This window comes from Dipodomys merriami, unplaced genomic scaffold (assembly GCF_024711535.1).
Source record: "Dipodomys merriami isolate MVZ:Mamm:240054 unplaced genomic scaffold, mDipMer1.0.p SCAF_84, whole genome shotgun sequence".
Lineage (NCBI taxonomy): Eukaryota > Metazoa > Chordata > Mammalia > Rodentia > Heteromyidae > Dipodomys > Dipodomys merriami.
This window is the reverse complement of record NW_027206446.1, coordinates 3,200,580-3,220,917: the sequence shown is the minus strand read 5'-3', so window position 1 is coordinate 3,220,917 and position 20,338 is coordinate 3,200,580. Positions and strand designations below refer to the sequence as shown.

The window sequence follows — 20,338 nt, the reverse complement described above, 5'->3', positions numbered from 1 at the left end:
AATATCCCTGAGGTTTTTTGTTTTAAATTCTGTTTCTGGGTGCTCTCCCTGAGATTTTTTCTTTTTTCTTTCTTTTTTTTCCCCCTCAAGGCTAGTACCTAGCCACTGGAGACACAGCCCCCCCTTTCCAGCTTTGTGGTGGTTCGTGGGAGATAAAAGTCTCAAGGTCTTTCCTGGCGGGCTGGTTTCGAACAGTGTTTCTCAGACATCTACCTGCTAAGTAGCTGGGATTATGGGAAGAAGCCACTTTATCCAGCTTCCAGGAGATCATATCTTTAATGAAGCAGCAAACTCTGGATGTGGAGCTGTGACTCAAGTGGTAGAGTCCTAGTTGTGAGGGGGGGGGGAATCCCACACAGGAAGGGACAGTGCTCTGGCTCTAAGTTCACTACCTCAGTACCCACACGAGTAAAATAAGCAGAAATGAAACGAGAGGAAAGGAAAGGAAGAGAAATCGGCCTTTAACCTCTATAATGCGAAGCTTTGCCCACGTCACTCTTGCTCTGAAATAGTCTCTACCTCTCTGCTTTCTCATCAACCACATTTCTTTCTAGGCCCATATCATTTTATTTTTTTTTTTCATTCACTTGTGGCAGTGCTGAGGCTTGAACTCGGGGCTGGGGGGGGTGGTGGGGAGGGGGAGGGGAAGGCTGTCCTGCTGTCCTGTTCCTGAGTTCCTTTCATTCAAGGCTGATTCTCTTGTCACTTGAGCCACAGCTCCACTTCCAGCTTTTCCTGTGATTCATGGGAGATCAGAGTCTCACAGGCTTTCCTGCCTGGGCTGGCTTCGAACTGTGATCCTCAGATCTCAGCCTCCTGAGTAGCTGGGATGACAGGCGGAAGCCACCGGCACCTAATTCTTATGTGAAGGCCTTTGTGAAACTCTCCTGGCCCGTGAGACACAAGACATTTCTCTTGAGTAATCTCCATAGCAACTGTTACACACACACACTCACACACACACCCTGATATTTCTTCAGTACCCACATTTCTGGCTGCGTTCTGGGTGCTCCGAAGGCAATCGTGCATAGAAAGAGTAATGATCTTGGTCTCATGGCATTGCCCGCTGGTTCAGGAGCAAGGAGTTGAGCAGACATAAACAGAGGAAAACAGAGATGATAAATGGTGGGGGTGTGTCCTGGGTCAAGGGCCTTCCTGAGAGTTGCAGAAGAAGAGGAAGATCTCTGGTTCTCCGGGCCTGTCCTGGAGAGCCGAGGGGTCTGGGGGGGTCATGGGTTAGATTCTGAGTCGCCCCCAACTGTGCCGATTTCAATCTTGTGCTCAAGATTTAGGCAACCGTGTGCAATGACCCAATTCTCTGAGATCCGTTTAATTTATTCAAGTCATTTGCATTCTTCTTTTTTAATTTTTCACGTGCTGGGACGAGGGCTTGACTTTAGGGTTTTATGCTCTCTCTCCCCCTCCCCCCCCAAGGTTGGAGCTCTACCACTTGAATCACAATTCTACTTCTGGTTTTTTGCTGCTTAATTGGACATAAGGGTTCCCTGGACTTTTATTTAATCCAGGCTGACTTTGGACTGAGGTCCGCAGACCTCAGCTTCCTAACTAGCTGGAAAGACAGGTATGAGCCGTTGATTGGCACCTGGCTTTTATTTTATTTTTAATGATAGATTACAAATCTTTTTTGCGGGGGAGGAGGAGGTAGGCTTTATAGGCTATTTAATGTTATTTATGAATTTCTGCAAATCAGTATTGTTTGAATTGCCGGATACATAAAGCAGTGGGGTTTCATTCATATTATAGGAATTTAGAATTCCTATTTTGTGGAAGGAAAAAGAATTATGATTTTATTCTGCTTTTTGGGATTTGGGTCAGGGCTGGGGCTTGAACTCAGGGCACGGCTTTTCATCTTGGTTCTTTTGCTCAAGGCTGCCACACTACCACCTCCATGTCTAACTTTCTGTAGGCAAAGTGAAGGTAAGAGTCTCATGGATTTAGCTATTTAGGTTGGATTCCAACTGGAATCCTCAGTCCTCGGCCTCTTGAGTCGCTAGGATGACAGGTGTGAGCCACTGACACTGTCCCCAGTGTCTTCCTGATGGACTGTCTTCCAAGTGTCATAATTTTCTAGCAACTTCCTCAGAGGCACAGGCCGGGATGGCTCGAGACATACTGTTCCCTGTGTCGGTCTTGAAGAGAGGAGCTCTCATTCTTTGGGAAGAAACCACTAGAACTTAACATATATATCATAATGAGTTGAGTGCCAAACTATCATTTTAGCTAGGTGCTGGTGGCTCCCGCCTGCCATCACAGCTACTCAGGAGGCTGAGATCTGAGGACCACGGTTCAAAGCCAGCCTGGACAGGAAAGTCTGTGAGACTCTGATCTCCCATAAACCACCAGAAAACCAGAAGTGTCCCTGTGGCTCAAAGTGGTAGAGCAACAGCCTTGAATGAAAGAGCTCAGGGACAGCGCCAGACCCTGAGTTCAACCCCACCACACACACACACTCTCTCTCTCTTCTCTCTCTCTCTCTCTCTCTCTCTCTCTCTCTCTCTCTCTCTCTCTCTCTCTCTCTCTCTCTCTCTCTCTCTCTCTCTCTCTCTCTCTCTCTCACACACACACACACACACACACACACTAAATTTAGCCTATGGACTTGAATCCAATGATTGTTTTGGAAATCTCCTTTGGAAGTCTCTTTAGGATGAGTCTCTTTTTTTTTTTTTTTCCTTCTGATCATGAATATGACTGAAATTTGGATGGGAAAATAAGAGCCATGGTGGAATTCAGGCTGGACTCTCTCTCTCTCTTTTTTGTTTGAGGGTGTGGCTTATGGTTCTCTTTCCAACTCTTAAATAATTCTGCACACTTTCACCAGCCAAACAGAAAAAGCCCCAAAGCCTTTTCTTTTTTTTTTTTTTAATGGTTGTTTTCTTTCTTTTCCGCCCCTCCCAGCAACATTGCATAAGCTACCTGGAAATAACATCGCTTGGGTGTTGGTAGCCAGAAAATCTGAATACCTGAAGCTCGCCCTTCATTAAACGTAACAGTCAAACTCGGTCATTTGGACATGATAAAGACAAAGCCAGGGGGAAATGCTTTCACTTTATGTTTAAAATTATAAGATATATTAAAAAGTCCTTTGAACGGAGTGACACTTTCTCTAATTAGTCCTCTTTTTTTAATATATTCATTGGAGCCAAGAAGGGACAGAGTTGACCTGCATCCCCGGGGATTTGGAATGTATTTAGCTTTTCCTCCCCCAACAGTTGAGTAAACGTGAAGTCATTAGTGTAAGTAGTACACTTTTTGGTCAGCAAGAGATATATTTTTTTCCCCCCGTGTGTAGGAGTCAGTTTGAAAAAGAAAAGAGCAGAAGTTGTAATTATTAAGATTCTGGAATCCTCGCCTGACCCTGGCTCACAGGGAAGGAATGTAGAGCGAAACGTTTCAGCTCTGCTTGTGAGGACAGAAAGTTGCGAAGTTCTTCTTCAGCTGAACTTATGATCATGGGGCTCGGCGAGGGAACGCACTTCATTTGGATGCCGTATAGTTTTCCTTAAAAAAGAAAAAATCTAGAGTGATGGACAGTACCTAGCGATTACCGGAATCAGGCGGGCATGATGCTCAGATCCACCATCTTCACGACTCGGGAGGCAAGGTAGAGGAGGATTTCGGTTCAAGGCTAATCCGGCCTCCCTTCCAAAAAAAAAAGTGGAGATCCTCATCTCAACCAATACAAAGCTGAGCATGGTGGTATATACCTTCCATCCCAGCTATGCCGAAGGTAGAAATAAGAGGATCGTGGTCCAGGTCAGCCTGGGGTATTGAAAAAAAAAAAACCCAAAGCAAAAAGGACTGGGGGGCATGGATCAGATGGACAGGGCCTGCTAATCCCAATTCTACTCCCAAGCAAATACCAAAGACATCACTGGGAATTAGAAATCTCCATCTTGTGTGGACTTTTCTCCCTCATGGTTCTGTTGGTTAACAGGAAATTACTCTGGAAATGGTGTGATCTTTAGACATGAAAACTTGAAAACTCTTTCACCATGCAGGGTGCTGCTAGCTCACACCTGTCATGCTAGCCACTCAGAAGGCTGAGATCTGAGGATCCTGGTTCAAAGCCAGCCTGGTTAGGGAGAGTCTGCGAGACTCTTATCTCCAACGAACCAGCAAAAAGCCCGAAATGGGACTGTAACTCAGGTCATAACATACCAACCTTGAGAGGAAAAAGCTCAGGGACCGTGCCCGGGCCCTGAGTTCAAGCCTTTAGTATTGGCACGAAAAACAAAACAAACAAGAACTTATTTCATCAAATCCGTGGATATGGAGCAGAATTGCTTCCTGGCTTCTTAATGCTGTGTGTGTGTGTGTGTGTGTGTGTGTGTATCATATATATGTAATATATAGCATCATATATGTGTGTGTGTGTATACAGAGGCTGGAATTTTCTTACACAAGTGCATTCTGTCTTAAAAACTTTCCAATGCACACATAAAGTTTCACCTCTTCAAGTCGAACACCTGAGACTTGGTGTAGAGCAATAGATCTCAGCTCCTTGACAGCCTATTCCTTCAGAAAAGGCCAATTCTGATCAGAAGTATCAAGGACAAAACACACAAGTACACTTGTGGGCCCCGAGGAGCGACGCAGGTATGGTAACATTGTTTAGCATCACTTACCAACGCGAAGATGGCTTTGAGTGTTTATTATAACCTCAAGACGCTGCTTCTATTAATACTTGATGCGAGCCAGGCGTCGACTTTCCAAGGTAACTTTCCTGAAGTCTGTGAAATGATTACTTCTTCATCATTTCTCCATCTCTTTCTTTTTAGGGCCTAGGAACTTTTCTTGGGCTGAGATTGTGATCACTTTTCAATGATGTGTAGCCCGGCACCAGTGCCTCACACTTTGAATCCTAGCTACTCAGGAGGCTAAGAGGTGAGGATCGTGGTTCGAGGCCAGCCTGGGTAGAAAAGCCCATGAGATGCTCATCTTCCATGCAGGCCGCCAAAAAAGTCAAAAGTGTAGATGTGGCTCAACTCAGCCCCCAGGCCCTGAGTTCAAGTCCGAGTGCCAACACCAGCGCTGAAAACTAAACAAAAACGGAATGATAGAACACAGTGTATTTCCTTTGGTGAAAAGCAGTTGTGTTCAGTGGTTCAGTGAAGCTTTTAGTTCCAGGGTAATGAGGTCAAAGTATCACTGACATCCCTTCCCAACTTGGCGTTTACTTAGCAAAACAGCAGAGAGTTGGGGTTCAAGTCTCTCTTTCCCAGTCATCCCTGGATTTGATCTCGTGAAACTCTTTCCATCTAGAATGAAATATCTGAAGCGCATGGAGAGACAGGGAGGGGAGACAAAGGGTAGGACTTCCTTATTTGATTAGGTTACATAAAGCCACCAAGCCTAAAAGGTTTTATTAGCACCCCTTGGTCCTTACGAACCACCGCCATGTCTCTCTCCTTGTCTGTCATGGGTGAAATCTTGGGTCCCTCAGTCCATCCTCCACTCCAAGTGGGAAACAACGAATCTCTTCACTAGTGGGAGACAAAGGGTTTCATGTTGCCCCAGGAGACCTGGGCCAGGCGGGGAGGGAGCGAGTTCTCGTGTGAGTGGGTAGGGAAGGGGGGAGACTTGAACAATTGCTTTGGTTTGGAACTGTGAGCGCAGGGTTTTCATCAGAACTTGGCCTTCCTTTACTCTTGTCTGCCCTGCATCTCAACTTGTTGCTGTTTGTCCATCAAATAGGGGATCCTCAATCTTTATGTTAATGGATTTTGGTGCATCTTTTCTTTTTTTCCCCCCCACATTTCTCAATCTATTTTTATTTTAAATTTTAGGTACCTCATAAAGCTCATAGTTAGCTGCACTTTCCTTCCTTCCTTCCTTCCTTCCTTCCTTCCTTCCTTCCTTCCTTCCTTCCTTCCTTCCTTTCTCCCTCCCTCTCTCCCTCCCTCCCTCCCTCCCTCCCTCCCTTCCTTCCTTCCTTCCTTCCTTCCTTCCTTCCCCTTTTCTGTGCCTGTTCTGGGGCTTGAACTCAGGGCCCGGGCTCTGCCCCTGAGCTTCTTTTCCTCACGGGGCCACTAGACCCACAGCACAGTGGTCCGTTGGAGATAGGAATCTCACAGCCTTTCCTTCCCCGCCCGGCCTTGAACGGGGAACCTCCGATCTCAGCCTCCCGAGTAGTGAGGATGACAGGTGTGAGTCAGTCTCCTTTCGAGGATGAATCTGTATAAGAATGGGAGTGTTTCACTACCAGGGCTCGGTTCGATCAGAGTCCCGCTGGCGCGGGGCTTCCCCACAAATGTAAATCATACAACCCGTTGCATAAGTCAACTGCCATCTCCTCATGAACCAGAGGAGAAGAGAATCTTCCCCCAAAGTGCAGCCTGGCCTACAACAATGGCCGCCACCTGCAGAGCAGTCGTAGCAATGGGCCTGGATGGGGGGAAGAGAGAGAGGGGAAATGGAGGGGGAGAAAAAAGGAAGACGAGAGGGAGGAAGGAAGGAGAGTGGAAGGGAAGGAAGGAAGAAAAGGAACAGAAGAAAAGAAGGGAAAGAAGGAGGAAGAAAGGAGGGAGGGAGGGAGGAAGAAAGGAAAGAAAGAACAGAAAAGAAGAGAAAAGAAGAAAGGGAAGAGGAGAGTTGGGTGTTCGGTGGCTTGGCCGGCTGGTGTATGGAGGCTGGTGTATGGAGGAGGCTGATGTATGGAGGAGGCTGGTGTATGGAGGCTGGTGTATGGAGGCCGGCTGGTGTATGGAGGCTGGTGTATGGAGGAGGCTGGTGTATGGAGGCCGGCTGGTGTATGGAGGAGGCTGGTGTATGGAGGAGGCTGGTGTATGGAGACTGGTGTATGGAGGCTGGTGTATGGAGGAGGCTGGTGTATGGAGGAGGCTGGTGTATGGAGGCCGGCTGGTGTATGTAGGAGGCTGGTGTATGGAGGCTGGTGTATGGAGGCCGGCTGGTGTATGTAGGAGGCTGGTGTATGGAGGAGGCTGGTGTATGGAGGCTGGTGTGTGGAGGCTGGTGTGTGGAGGCTGGTGTATGGAGGAGGCTGGTGTATGGAGGAGGCTGGTGTATGGAGGAGGCTGGTGTATGGAGGCTGGTGTATGGAGGCTGGTGTATGGAGGAGGCTGGTGTATGGAGGAGGCTGGTGTATGGAGGCTGGTGTATGGAGGCTGGTGTATGGAGGAGGCTGGTGTGTGGAGGGAGGCTGGTTTGGGATGGAAGGAACACACTATCTGGCTTCTCACCTTGAAAGTCTCAGCTCTTTTGGGGCATTTTGTTATTTCCAAACCCTTCTTTAGCCACGTGTTTTGTAAACTTGGTCCCAAGGTTTAAGTTAAAGTCTCGCGGAGTGTCTCGCTCAGGGCCTGAGCCAGTGAGCAGTAAGACAGCAAGAGGGGAATGAGGGAGGTTCTCCATGGCGACTTTAGATATTTATATGGAGTTTGGATTTCTTTTTATTTTTTTTCCATACGCCTCTAACCCACCCACACAACGCCATTAAAACAAATACGGTGTGCGGCCCAAATGCAGTCTGAATTTCCGTGAGAGCATTCCAAAAGAAACTCTCAGCTGCCCATATAACATTTTTTTTTTTTCCAGAATGTTCCTGGGTTGGTGGAAGAAAATAGCTGTTTGGATTTGGGCCACTCTTTGAGTCCATTGGCTTTATACCTGTGTCAAAAATATGTTTGTACGGAACCATTTTGTGTGTGTGTGTGTGTGTGTGTGTATGTGTGTGTGTGTGTGTGTAAGAGAGACAGACAGACAAACAGACAGACAGAGACAGTACTGGAGCTTGACTTCAGGGCCTGGGCGCTGCCCTTCTGCTTTTTGTTTTGTTTTGTTTTTTTGCCAGAAGCTGGCATTCTACCACTTGAGCCACAACGTTACTTCTGCCTTTTTGGTGATTCCTTGGAGACAAAAAGATTTTCCTGCCCGGGCTGGCTTTGAACCGAGACCCTCAGAGCTCAGCCTCCTGAGTAGCTGGAATGACAGGCGTGAGCCACTGGTGCCCAAATAAGAATGTTTTTTTATGTGGCAGGTACATTACTTTTCATGATGTACCTTTGATAGGTTTTACAACCCAAAGAACACAAATAGGTAAATGAATGATCAATAAATGCTTCTATTTGTTAGTTCCTATTCTGTGTCCCTGGCTCCCCAAATGTAGCCAAGTAGACTGTGGAAGGTATAAGGCTTCCATAAACCACAGGTAAACCCAAGAAAAGCACTGGGCCTTGTCTACATTCATTTTACCTGCTATTCGGTGAAAAATGAACATCGGGGTGAACTTGCAGCCAACTACCTTGCTCTATCATATTCAAAGTTAGAGTTTGGCACCAGTAACTCACGCCTGTAATCCAAGCTACTCAGGAGGATGAGATCTGGAGATTGTGATTTGAAGAAGAAACGGAATGAGTGTGGTTACTGCATCCCAGTCCTTCAGCAACAGAGAGTAGAATTCAGCGACAAACTCAGGGTGCAAACATCAGGGCTCTGCTTTAAGAGCTGCGGACATCTCTGTCGACGTAAAAGGTCAGCTGATGCTGGAGGGGTTTCTCATGGCTCCTTTAAGTTAGGCCTTCCATGCAAACTATTTTCAACACTTGCCAGGAAGAAGAAATGACCTTTAGTTCCTGGCCCTGGAGACAAATGGTACATTACACAAGAAGCGCACGCCGTTAGCCGCGCTGGCTGCCCTTGCTGGCTGAAGCTTTCCACTGGCATACTTAAATATAAGTATATGCGCACACACACGTGTACATCTGCACACATGCACATCCCTGTGGAGTTTCATCTGTCCATACACAGATGTTCACGCATACACATATATGCAGCTGCACATAAATTCATACACGCCCACACGTATCATAGATACATATGGGTATATGTGCATATGCATATATTTAATATATACTTTATATATAATATATACTATATATTGTATGATATGTAAAGATATAATATAATATATAATTTATGTATTATATACTATATAAATATATAATACATGTATACATTTAATATGTACTTTACATATAATACATAAATATGTAATATAATATATAATTTATATATTGTATAACATGTAAATATATAATATAATAGATAATTTATATATTATATAATACATAAATATATAATATATGTATATATTTAATATATACTTAATACATGTTAAATATGTATATAATACATTTATATTTGTATTAAATATATACATAATATATTTACATTAATATATACGTATATAAATATATATAATATACCTATATTATATTTATATTATATATATTTATATATATTTTATATGTGTATATATATTTATATATGTATATATTTAAAGGCAGAGATCCCAGCAAATTGTCTATCTATCTTCTCTTGTTACCTATATATCTATGCATCAATCTATTTATTCATTTGTTACTGATCCTTGTATCTATCATCTTTCTTACCTATCTAGCCATCATTTATAATTGATTCTATCTTATCTATCACCTCTGTTACTTATGTCTATCTGACATCTGTTACTTATCTATGTTTGTATGTATGTATCTATTTTTCTATCTCTGTATGCATCTATTCATTTATGCATCTATCTATGCTGCTATGTATCTATGTATCTATTCATCAATTCATCTCTGCATCTATTCATCTATGCCTCTATTGTCTATAGTCTGTCTGTCTGTCTGTCTATTGGCAGTCCTAGAGTTTGAACTCAGAGCCTGGCGACCTCACGCACTCTAGCACTAAAGTCACCTCTCATCTCTTTTGAGAAACCCACCTTACAAGAATGAATTAGTAATGTGCTGATTCGCCTTTATCTCAGTTGGATGGAATATACATGCATGTTATGTATTATATGACATGGAATATAGATGCTCCAGACAATCCTAAAACTCTTGAAAAGATTGGCTGGAAAACCGTCGAGACACACGGCAGCCTGTGTGTATGAAATGTGCTGGATTACCCGTGAAGATATTTGGGTGATGATCTGTTTTACAAACCTGCAGGTTGTTTTTTAACAGATGGTTAAAAGGAAGGAAGTGTTTTGGGGCTGAGGGACACGGTGATGATCCGCGATGAATCCCACCCTACACAGTGGCCTTAGTTTGAGCAAGTGCGTACGGATCGTAGTGACCAGTGACCGGCATCTGTAATAGCCCGCAGGTTTTCTAGGTGCTTTTGAGAGACACTAGTCTTAGCAATTGCACCATTGGGAGGATCTTTGCAGTAATAATACACACTTTACAGCCTCAAAAATACAGGCCAGCTAGGGCACCAGTGGTTTATATCTGTCATCCCAGCTACTCAGGAAGCTGAGAGCTGAGGATCCTGGTTCAAAGCCAGCCTGGGCAGGAAAATCCTTGAGACCCTGATCTCCAGTGAACCACCAGAAAACCAGCATTGTGGCTCAAAAGTGGTAGAGCATTAGACTTGAGGTGAAGAGCTCAGGGGACAGCACCCAAGCCCTGAGTTCAAGTCCCAGGAGGGTCTTTCTCTCTCTCTCTCTCTCTCTCTCTCTCTCTCTCTCTCTCTCTCTCTCTCTCTCTCTCTCTCTCTCTCTCTCTCTCTCTCTCCTCTCTCTCTCTCTCTCTCTCTCTCTCTCTCTCTCTCACACACACACACACACACACAGGCCAAATGCTCAATGTAATAGATTGAGAAGAAAGCTAAAGGATCGGTGACACTGAACAAGGTCATTGCACTCACACACTGACTTGTCGAATCGAAGCACTTTTGAACAATTATTTAAAGATCATAAATAAATAAATAGATACATAGCCAAACAAAGAAGAGTTCACACCACAAGAAGCCAACAGCAGAGACATGGGCAATTAAAATCGTCCTGGTCCAGTGTGTTTTTTTCTACTGTTATAAAACCCTGCTAACGGTGAGTGTGGACAGTTCTGTGCGTCTAAGGCTGTTGGTGAGCGACTTGAATCCTAATCTGAACTACTGGTAAAGTTATTTTTATTTAATAGCCTCCAATATCGGAGTTATGACTGGGAGGTTAAGGGAAAAACAAAAAGGATCTTGGAATTGTGTGTATTATCTGAAGCCAAGAGACAGCCAAATGTTATTTTAATTATCTGGCTTGTGTTCTGGTTCTTATTTGTTGGGATGGGGTACGCACATTTTTTTCTGCCTTCTTTTTGCTGTGATCTTGTGATACATTCTTAGTGTTATCCTGAATAACTCGTGTTTATTTCTTTCCTGCCATTTTATTAGAACTCGGAACAGCTCCTATGTGAACTTTACAGCCCGGGGCCTAATATTATTTATGATTACTATTATTATTTGCAAATCCTGGGACTTGAACCCAGGGCCCGGGTGCTATCTCTGAGGCTCTTCAGCTCAAGGCTAGTGCTTTACCACTTGAGCCACAGCACCACTTCCAGCTTTTTCTGAATAGTTTATTGGAGATTAGAGTCGCACAGACTTTTATGCTTGGGCTGGCTTTGAACTGAAACCCTTAATCTCAGCCTCCTGAGTAGCTGGGATTACAGGCGTGAGCCACCATCAGTGCTTGGTTACCTAGGGGTATCTTTAATATTTACTACCAAGGGTAAATATATGATAAAAATATGTAGTAATAAAACATATAACACATATATATTGAGGTTACCTTTGTGTGGGGGGAATGAACTGTACAGATTTGTAGAGGAAACCATTTTTTAAAACTTTATTTTATTGGTTGTGGCTCTTGAACTCAGGGCGTGAACCACCAGACCCTGGCTTGTATTATTCAATCTTGTTATTACCTCTCTCTGTTTGGCTTCAACCTTGTCCAGAGCTGTGGCTTTGTTAATTGAAGCTAAAATAGTTTGAGTAGGGACCATGTGAAATGTTCCCTGAAAAAAATGATTTCAAAGATCTTTTGACCCAATGATTTTCTAAAGGAAAATAAAACCAGGACGGCTGGCTAGGTTGTACATATATATTTAATTCTCCTGGAGAAAACATAGTCTCATTCCTGTAGGAGAATTACTCTATCACAGGATACTGAACAAGAGTAAGAAATCCAAACTGGGCTCTCAGATATAGCTCCTTCCCCGATACGAATTGTTTGAAGGTGATGTAGTCTTTCAGAGAAATGAAGAAGCGGAGATTCTAATTAATACAATCAACTCATAGTCTCCCAACAAAAGGTGAGGTGATCCCAGATAATCTGTAGTAAAGGATTTGATTTCTGGAACTGGTGTTTAATGAACAAAATAATCACCCTAATAATTGGGTCCTTACTTTCGAGAAGTTGAACATCTTGTTAATCAAAATTAGAGAAGTAGGCGCATTTGGGGGGCGGGTAGGAAGAGATGGTTCCTTTTCAGTCAGCCAAATGGACGTCATTAGATACAAGTAAGCTACAAGGTGAATGAGAGGAAGTGATGAATTTTGGAAACAGCAGGAGAGGAAGGATGCGGGTTTTCCCTCCAACGTGGAAGCTGGGTTTAGCTTCTAAACATGTAAGCAAATGTGTGGGGTGGCATGTGAGTGTATATAAATATACTAACTGAGCTATGGCAGGTTCAGGGGAGAAGCACAGAGTGTCACTCCTTAGAAAGGCCAAGTCAGAGTACAGCAAAATAGGAATCAGGAAGTAGGGACTAGGGGGTTGGGTGGGGCTCAGGGGAGGGGTGGATGAATGGAGAGGGGGCAGAAGGCAGTCAAGAATCCAGTGTGGACCCCCCCAAAAAAAGAGAGAGGGCCGGGGTGGGGAGGGGAGGAGTGGGGGAGACAATGGAAAAGGGGGGATGTGGATCTAGGTGCTTTGCGTTCATCAACCGTTTTGTCTGATGGCAGCTCCTTTGGATAACTACTTAAAGATAATAAAAAATAAAAATTAAAGAATAGTAGAAAACTAAACACATATAACTAAATACATATATATATATATATATATATATATATATACACATATATACACATACACACAGGTCTTGGTTTGTTGAACCCTATGGTAGAAGACAGAATAAATAGCCAAATGTGCTCCTTTGTAAGGAATCTAACACCAGGAAAAACCCACATAGCAGAAAAGATGTTTATCAACACCATAAACCTGGAAAACTTTGCACCAGTCTCCCAAGAAGCAGCATATTCAACCTGAAGATGGGAAGGAAACTGAAAAATCTAACTCTTTCCTGTTTTTATGACCTAATATCTTATTAAAATCCCTTTTCTTTCTCTCACAGATCTTTCTTCTTCTTCTCCTCTTCCTCCCCCTCCTCTTCCTCCTCCTCCTCCTCTTCCTCCTTCTCCTCCACTTCCTCTTTCTTTCTGGTGTCAGTCCTGAGGCTTGAACTCAGGGCCTGGGCGCTGCCCCTGAGCTCTTTCACTCAAGGCTGGTGCTCTACCACTTGAGCCACAGCACCACCTCCACCTTTTTGGTGGTTCATTAGGAATAAGAGTCTCTCGGGTTTTCCTTTCCAGGCTGGCATTGAACTGTGGTCCTTAGATCTCAGCCTCCTGAGTCGCTGGGATGACAGGCGGGAACTATCAGAGGCTCAGGTTTAGCGAAATCCTTTAGAATGGTCTTTGACGGTAAGTTCTCTTACACTAAACTTTCAAGTGACCGTCTATCTGCATCAGCTGGGTACCTTTCTGTTCCGATCTAGGCAGTCTTTTAAGTACACAGTCTCAAATTAAAAGTTATAAAAGTCAAATAAGTGAAAATGGACGCCAAAGGAAATTTTCTGGTAAGAATGGATGGTTGAAACATGTCTGGTTCATCAGTAGCCGGTGTGTGGAAGGGCTGGATGTATGGAAAGGGAATTTCCATGAGAAGATGAAGTAGTTGTTAAAAAGCTTTCTCAGGAGAGCTAGCTATTCACCCTGCGTCTGATCCCCTTTTCCTGTGGGGATCAGAAATCATGTGGGGGGGGGACATAGTCATTTCTGGTAATGTTGCTTGTCAGCGATTCAAAGACTGGAGGATCGAAGAGTTAACACAGGAAAGAGGGTTCTTAATGCAGTCTCGTTGGCAAATGGAGGCTGCCCTCATTTCCCCCATGTCTGCTCTGGGGAATTATACGTCTCTTTCCCTCAGTGTCAGGTGAAATTGTCATTTCAGGACAATTTCTGTTCCTACGCGAGCACATTTCTCTTGTTCCTGTTCTTTCTTTTTCCCATATGGAGATCTTTCACGCTGTGTGTGCAGTGTATCTATGCACAAATGGCAGTAAGCACTTGTTACTTGTGTGTGTGTGTGTGTGTGTGTGTGTGTGTGTGTGTGTGTGTGTGTGTGTGTGTGTGTGTGTGTGTGTGTGTGTGTGTGTGCCAATCCTGGGGTTTGAACTCAGGGCCTGGGCGCTGTCCCTGAGCTTTTTCTGCTCAAGGCTGGTGCTCTACCACTTTGAGCCACAACCCCACTTCTGGTTTTTCTGGTGGTTCATTGGTCATAAAGAGTCTCACCGACTTTCCTGCCCTGGCTGGCTTTGAACGCGATCCTCAGATCTCAGCCTCCTGAGTAGCTGAGATTATAGGCGTGAGCCACCAGCTCCTGACTAACACTTTACATTTCTCATTGCCTTGAAAGGCAGTGCTCTGTGTGGGATGCTAGGGAAGGAAAGTCAATGTTCTTCTGTCTGCACACAAGGCAAATTCTTCTACTTAACGGTTTTGTTTGTCTTTCTTCAAAATATCTTTCCTTCTACATGACTTGTAAAGGATTGACTATGTAAATGACTATGACTATGAAGAATCAGAGCTGTCCTAGATTATTACATCAGGCAGATCTTTTTCTAAGAATTGTGTGTGTGTGTGTGTGTTGGGGTTGGGGGTGGTCCTGGGCTTGAGCTCAGGGCCTGGGCGCTGTCCCTGAGCTCTTTGTACTCAAAGCTAATGCTCTGCTGCTTGAGCCACAGCTCCACTTCTGGTTTTCTGGTAGTTTATTGGAGATAAGAGTCTCATGGACTTCCCTGCCCAGGCTGGCTTTGAACCACAATCCTCAGATCTCAGCCTCCTGAGTAGATAGGATTATAGACATGAGCCACCAGAGCCTGGCCCTATTATGAGTATTTAAATAAACTCTCCAGCATTTGGTAATTAGGTAATCTCATAATAAGTAAATGTGTACAAAATGTAAATAAATACCCGGATTTTTATTTTTTTAGTATTTTTTTATCCCGGATTTTTATATTACCCCATGTAAAATATCCTGATTTTTTTTTTTTTGGTGGTACTGGAGTTTGAACTCAGGCCTGACTTGTGCTAGATGTGTATTCTACCACTTGAGCCACATCTCCACCCTGACTTTTTGCTGGTTAGTTATTTTGGAATTGGAGTCTAGTGAGCATTTCTAGGCAGGCTGGCTTTAAAAGGATAGTCCTCCCCATCTCTGCCTCTTCAGTAGCTTAGATATGAGCTCCTGGCACCCAGGTTACAACTCTCTCATGTAATCTGTGTTTATTGAGATAATACTATGTGCAAGCAATGTCTTAAGAACTTTAGAGTTGGAGTACACCTCACCTATCATTTAAGGCCCAGGATGCAGGTGTTTACTCCTTCTTTAGCTCATTTTCCTCTTCTGAAAGAGAAATGCAGAGAATAAAAGAGGCTGACGCCTTTAGAACCCTGCACGTAGGGTACTTAGCTAAGTACACTTGCCATAGCAAGCCCGGAATGGACCTTCGTTTACTTCCTGGTTTTGGAAGTGAAATACGCACGCGACTTGTGCACAATCCAGTGAGAGAGATCGGTGCGTTTGTGTTGTACTCGTGATTTCTGGCAGGCGCAGAACGTGCAGGAAAGATCAGGAAAAGAGGGAGCTGGCATTTGGCATGTGGGTTGAAGGATGTAGACATCTCAGGACAGATTCAGGAAATCTGGGGGTAGTGACCGTGTCGTGGGACAAAGAGATTCAATTTGGCCACTCTTACTCTCATTGGAAAACCCAGTAAGAAGGAGACTGGGAAAATAGTTCTTGGATACGTTGGGGTGCCATGTATCCAGGCATTTGAGAATTGTTTACAAGTTCTGAGCATGAGAATTCCATGACTAGAACTTTCCTGCAATCTTTCACTTACAGAAGTATAAGATGGAGGTTGGGCGCTGGCGGCTCACGCCTGTCATCCCAGCTGCTCGGGAGGCTGAGATCGGAGAATCATGGTTCAAAGCATGAGACAAATATGAGACACTCTTATATCTCATGAAACTCCCCCCAAACCAGATATAAGAGGTGTGGCTCAAGTAGTAGAGCACCAAACTTGAACAAAAAAACCCTAAACTAAGAACATGAGGCCCTAAGTTCAAGCCCCAGTACTAGTATAAAAATGAAGCAAAATGAAATTAACTAAATACAATAGTAGACTGGAATGGAGATGCAGCCAAATAATAGTTTGAATAAGAGATAATGAACCTGTCAGGGGCTGGCGGCTCACGCCTGTCATCCCAGCTACTCAAGGGGCTGAGTTTTGAGGATCAGGGTTCAAAGCCAGCCAGGGCAGGAAAGTTCATGAGATTCTTATCTCCAAGTAATGACCAAAACGCTGGAAATCATGTTGTGGCTCAAAGTGGTAGAGTTATCCAGGGCTGGGCAGGTGGCTCAGTGGTAGAGTGCTCGCCTTGCATGCATGAGGCCCTGGGTTCGATTCCTCAGCACCACGTACACAGAAAAATCTGGAAGTGGTGCTGTGGCTCAAGTGGTAGAGCGCTAGTCTTGATCTGAAGAGCTGAGGGACAGCGCCCAGGCCCAGAGTTCAGGCCCCATGACCGACAAAAAAGAATTAAAAGAACAAGAAAAGTTACGAAGGGTTGAGAAATGGTTAGGAAGAAAAGCAAAGGTATGGGTGCATTGAGCAAGGCATTGAGCATTTCTTGTTTCAGCTAGCTTAGGAAGGGTGAGTAAAAGCTAATGTGGACTAGGAATGAGGCCAACAGGAGAATTTCAGACTTTGACCCCCTTCCCTATCTTTTTGGGTGGAGAGATCTTTCTTCAAGTAGGTGGAAAGGAACCACAATTCTTTTCCTAGACCGTGACATCAGTGGTAGGAATGTAAAGAGCATGTTTACTGACAAACCCATTGAGCTGAAGAGGAAAGTTTCTCTCTGTCTCTTAAAATAATAAAATGAGACAAGTACACACAGAAAAAAATGTAGATGTGTTTTTAGGCGCTCCTTCTGGATAAATCTGTGATGAACTGGTGGCATTTTAATATCAAATACAATCAACTGTTTGGTGCTAAGGTGTTAGGACGCGTTTGTGAAAGAGGAAACGCCAAGATGACTTCTGTCACTTCAGTAATTATTTTAAAAAGCTCTTTGTTAATATTACTCCCTGCACCCCCCCCCCCCCAATATTATTTTTGGCATCGCAAGGTAAAGGGTTCAAAACTTTAGGTTCCTTCTGTGTGGAACAAATTCATTAAAAAATGTTTTTCCAGTCCTGGGGCTTGAACCCAGGACCTGTATTGTATCCCTTAGTTCTTTTTTACTTGAGACTAGCAATCTACCACTTGAGACACAGCTCCATTTTTGGGGTGGTTAAATGGAGGTAAGAGTCACACTGACTTTACTGCTCAGGATGGTTTTGAACCATGATCCTCAGATCTCAGCCTCCTGCGTAGCTAGGATGACAGGCATGAGCCATGGGGGCCCAACTAGACTCACAAGTCTATGTTTAATTATACAGGTTTAAACTTGGAAAAAGTTTGTGTGTATGTGTGTGTGTGTATGTGGGTGTGCGTGCTAATCCTGGGCTTGAACTCAGGGCCTGAGCACTGTCCCTGAGTTTCTTTTTGCTCCAGGCTAGTGCTTTATTACTGAAGACACAGGGCCACTTGTAGCTTTTTTCCTACCCAGGCTGGAATTGAACCATGATCCTTAGATCTCAGCTTCCTGAGTAGTTGGGATGACAGACGTGAGCCACCGACACCTGGCCAGATTTGCTCATTTTTAACCTCCTTGAAAATCAATTTGAGAAATTAATAAGATATGTTACTGAAACAAGTTATTTTATTAATCCATAATTTCCATTAAAGGCAGCTTTATTTAACCGTGATTTTGCTTTAATAAAGGCCTCCAAACAAAGACAAATTGTTCATGAATTAGAATCTAATAAACTTATACCTAAATGATTAATACTTACAATATCTAAATGTGGGTAAGTAAAAGTATGAATAAGTAACTACTAATTATAGCTAAAGAATGCTTAGCAATTTGCAATACTATTTAATGCAAGAGTTGAACAGAGAGTTCAAATCTCAGAGTACTAAAGAGATTTGTCTATTTAAAAGTAGTTCTTGTAATTATAGAGACATTCATGTATGCAAGTGAAAAATTCCTTCCTTCCTTCCTTCCTTCCTTCCTTCCTTCCTTCCTTCCTTCCTTCCTTCCTTCCTTCCTTTCTTCCTTCCTTCCTCCCTCCCTCCTTCCCTCCCTTCCTTCCACTTTCTTTCTTTTCTCTTTGTGCTTGTCCTGGGACTTGAATTCAGCAACCTGGGTGCTGTCCCTGAACTTTTTTTGTTGTTGTTGTTAAATGCCAGTCCTGGGGCTTGATCTCAGGGCCTGGGCACTGTCCTTGAGCTTCTTTTGCTCAAGGCTAGCATTCTACCACTTGTGCCATAGCTCTACTTCTGGCTTTTTCTGTTTGTTGGTACTGAGGAATCGAACCTAGGGCTTCAAGCATACTAGGCAAACACTCTACAACTGAGCCACCTTCCCAGCCCCTGAGCTTTCCTGTTCAAGGTTAATCCTCTACCATTGGAACCATAACACCCCCACTTCTGGCTTTTTGGTGGTTCATTGGGGTTAAAAGTGTCATGGACTTTTCTTTTTCTTTTTTTATTGTTTTGTTGGTCATGGGGCTTGAACTCTGGGCCTGAGTGCTGTCCCTCCCTCAGCTCTTTAGCTCAAGGCAAGTGTTCTACCACTTGAGCTATAGGGCTACTTCCGGTTTTCTGTGGTTTACTGGAGATAAGAGTTTCACAGACTTTCCTGTCTGGGCTGGCTTTGAACCTGGACCCTCAGATCTCAGCCTCCTGAGTAGCTAGGATGACAGGCGTGAGCCACCGGTGCCCGGTTTGGTTGACTAATTTTCAGATAGGGGTTTTACGTTTTGGACTGGTCTAGCCTTGGACCGTGATTCACCTCCCTACGCTTCCTACATGGCTGAACTTACAGGTAGGTATACCATACCTGGATTGTTTGTTGACATGGGTTCTTATTTGTGATCAAGATTGGCCTGGGACTGTGATCCTACCAATCTCTGCAAGCCCTGGGATTATGAGTATGAGCCACTGTCCCTGATCCCCTACCCTGTTTGACTTTGCATGTGTATTTCACATACTGAATTTCAGTATAGACGGGGTATGGGGTGGGAAATAAATGTTAACATGGTAGTTTCTTGACTTTTATAGCATCCCATCTTAGGTGAAGTTCACAGTTAAAGCAGTTCAAGGGCAAAGCACACAACAATCAAATCAGGCCCTAATAATCCTAATAACAAAATTATTTCTAAGAATGATAGAGTTATCTTTCAAGTATTTCTTCGATACTAACTTTCTCTATGAAGGATAAGACATTTTACTGGTATGTCATAGTGACATGTCAGTGTCTAAGTATATCTTGAAGGTGTTAAATATAGGCAACTGAATTTAGTATTTCAGCCAAGTTATTATTATTTTTTGGTTAGGTGAGTTGTTTTCATTCAGTCTAGAAAGGTGTCTGTCTGCTAGACCTTGTTACGACAAGATCTAAGCAGGCCAAAATTAACTATTTTTTTTCAGTGTCATAAGTGTATTTTCAAGTGAATTTTTATGCCCTGAAACCTAGCTACTTAGAAGGCTAAGATCTGAGGATCACAGTTCAACCCGGGCAGAAAAGTCCTTGAACTCTTATGTCCAATTCACAATCAAAAATCCAGAAGTGCAGATGTGACTTAAGTGGTAGCCAGCCTCGAATAAAATGTCCAAGAGAGAATTTGAGGCCCTAACTTTAAACTCCAGTGCAAGTGTGTATGCACACACACACACACACACACACACACACACACACACACACATACCCATAGCCTACACACCACACAATAGTGAATTTTCATAGAAGCAAATGAAAACAACATAGTCTTAATCTGATGGTGTTTTTAAAGCAGTAACTTGCTAGTTTGAGATGCTACAAATCAGTTATTTGTTTGCTTATTTCACTGTTAAATGTCACTTACCAGCAAAGTACAAGCGTCAACTTCAGCCTTCTAAATGCAGATTAGTAATGCATGCTCATCTTATTTCACTTAGTTTTAAATTTGATTGTGTCTCCCTCCTAGATAGTTTGGAAAACCTCTTCTCTTCATAATACTATTCTAGTCATGAAGGGATAGAGAGGAAGCTGAGTGTTTTTGAGTAGTCAGTGTTCTGTTGAGTCA

General features: G+C 43.6%; 1 protein-coding gene across 2 annotated transcripts in view; it reads left to right on the top strand.

Annotated features, from left to right (window-relative positions):
• The window catches only part of Sox5 (SRY-box transcription factor 5), an 857,426-nt gene that overhangs the window by 51,823 nt on the left and 785,265 nt on the right, over window positions 1-20,338 (top strand). The gene's annotated exons all lie outside the window — the stretch shown is intronic.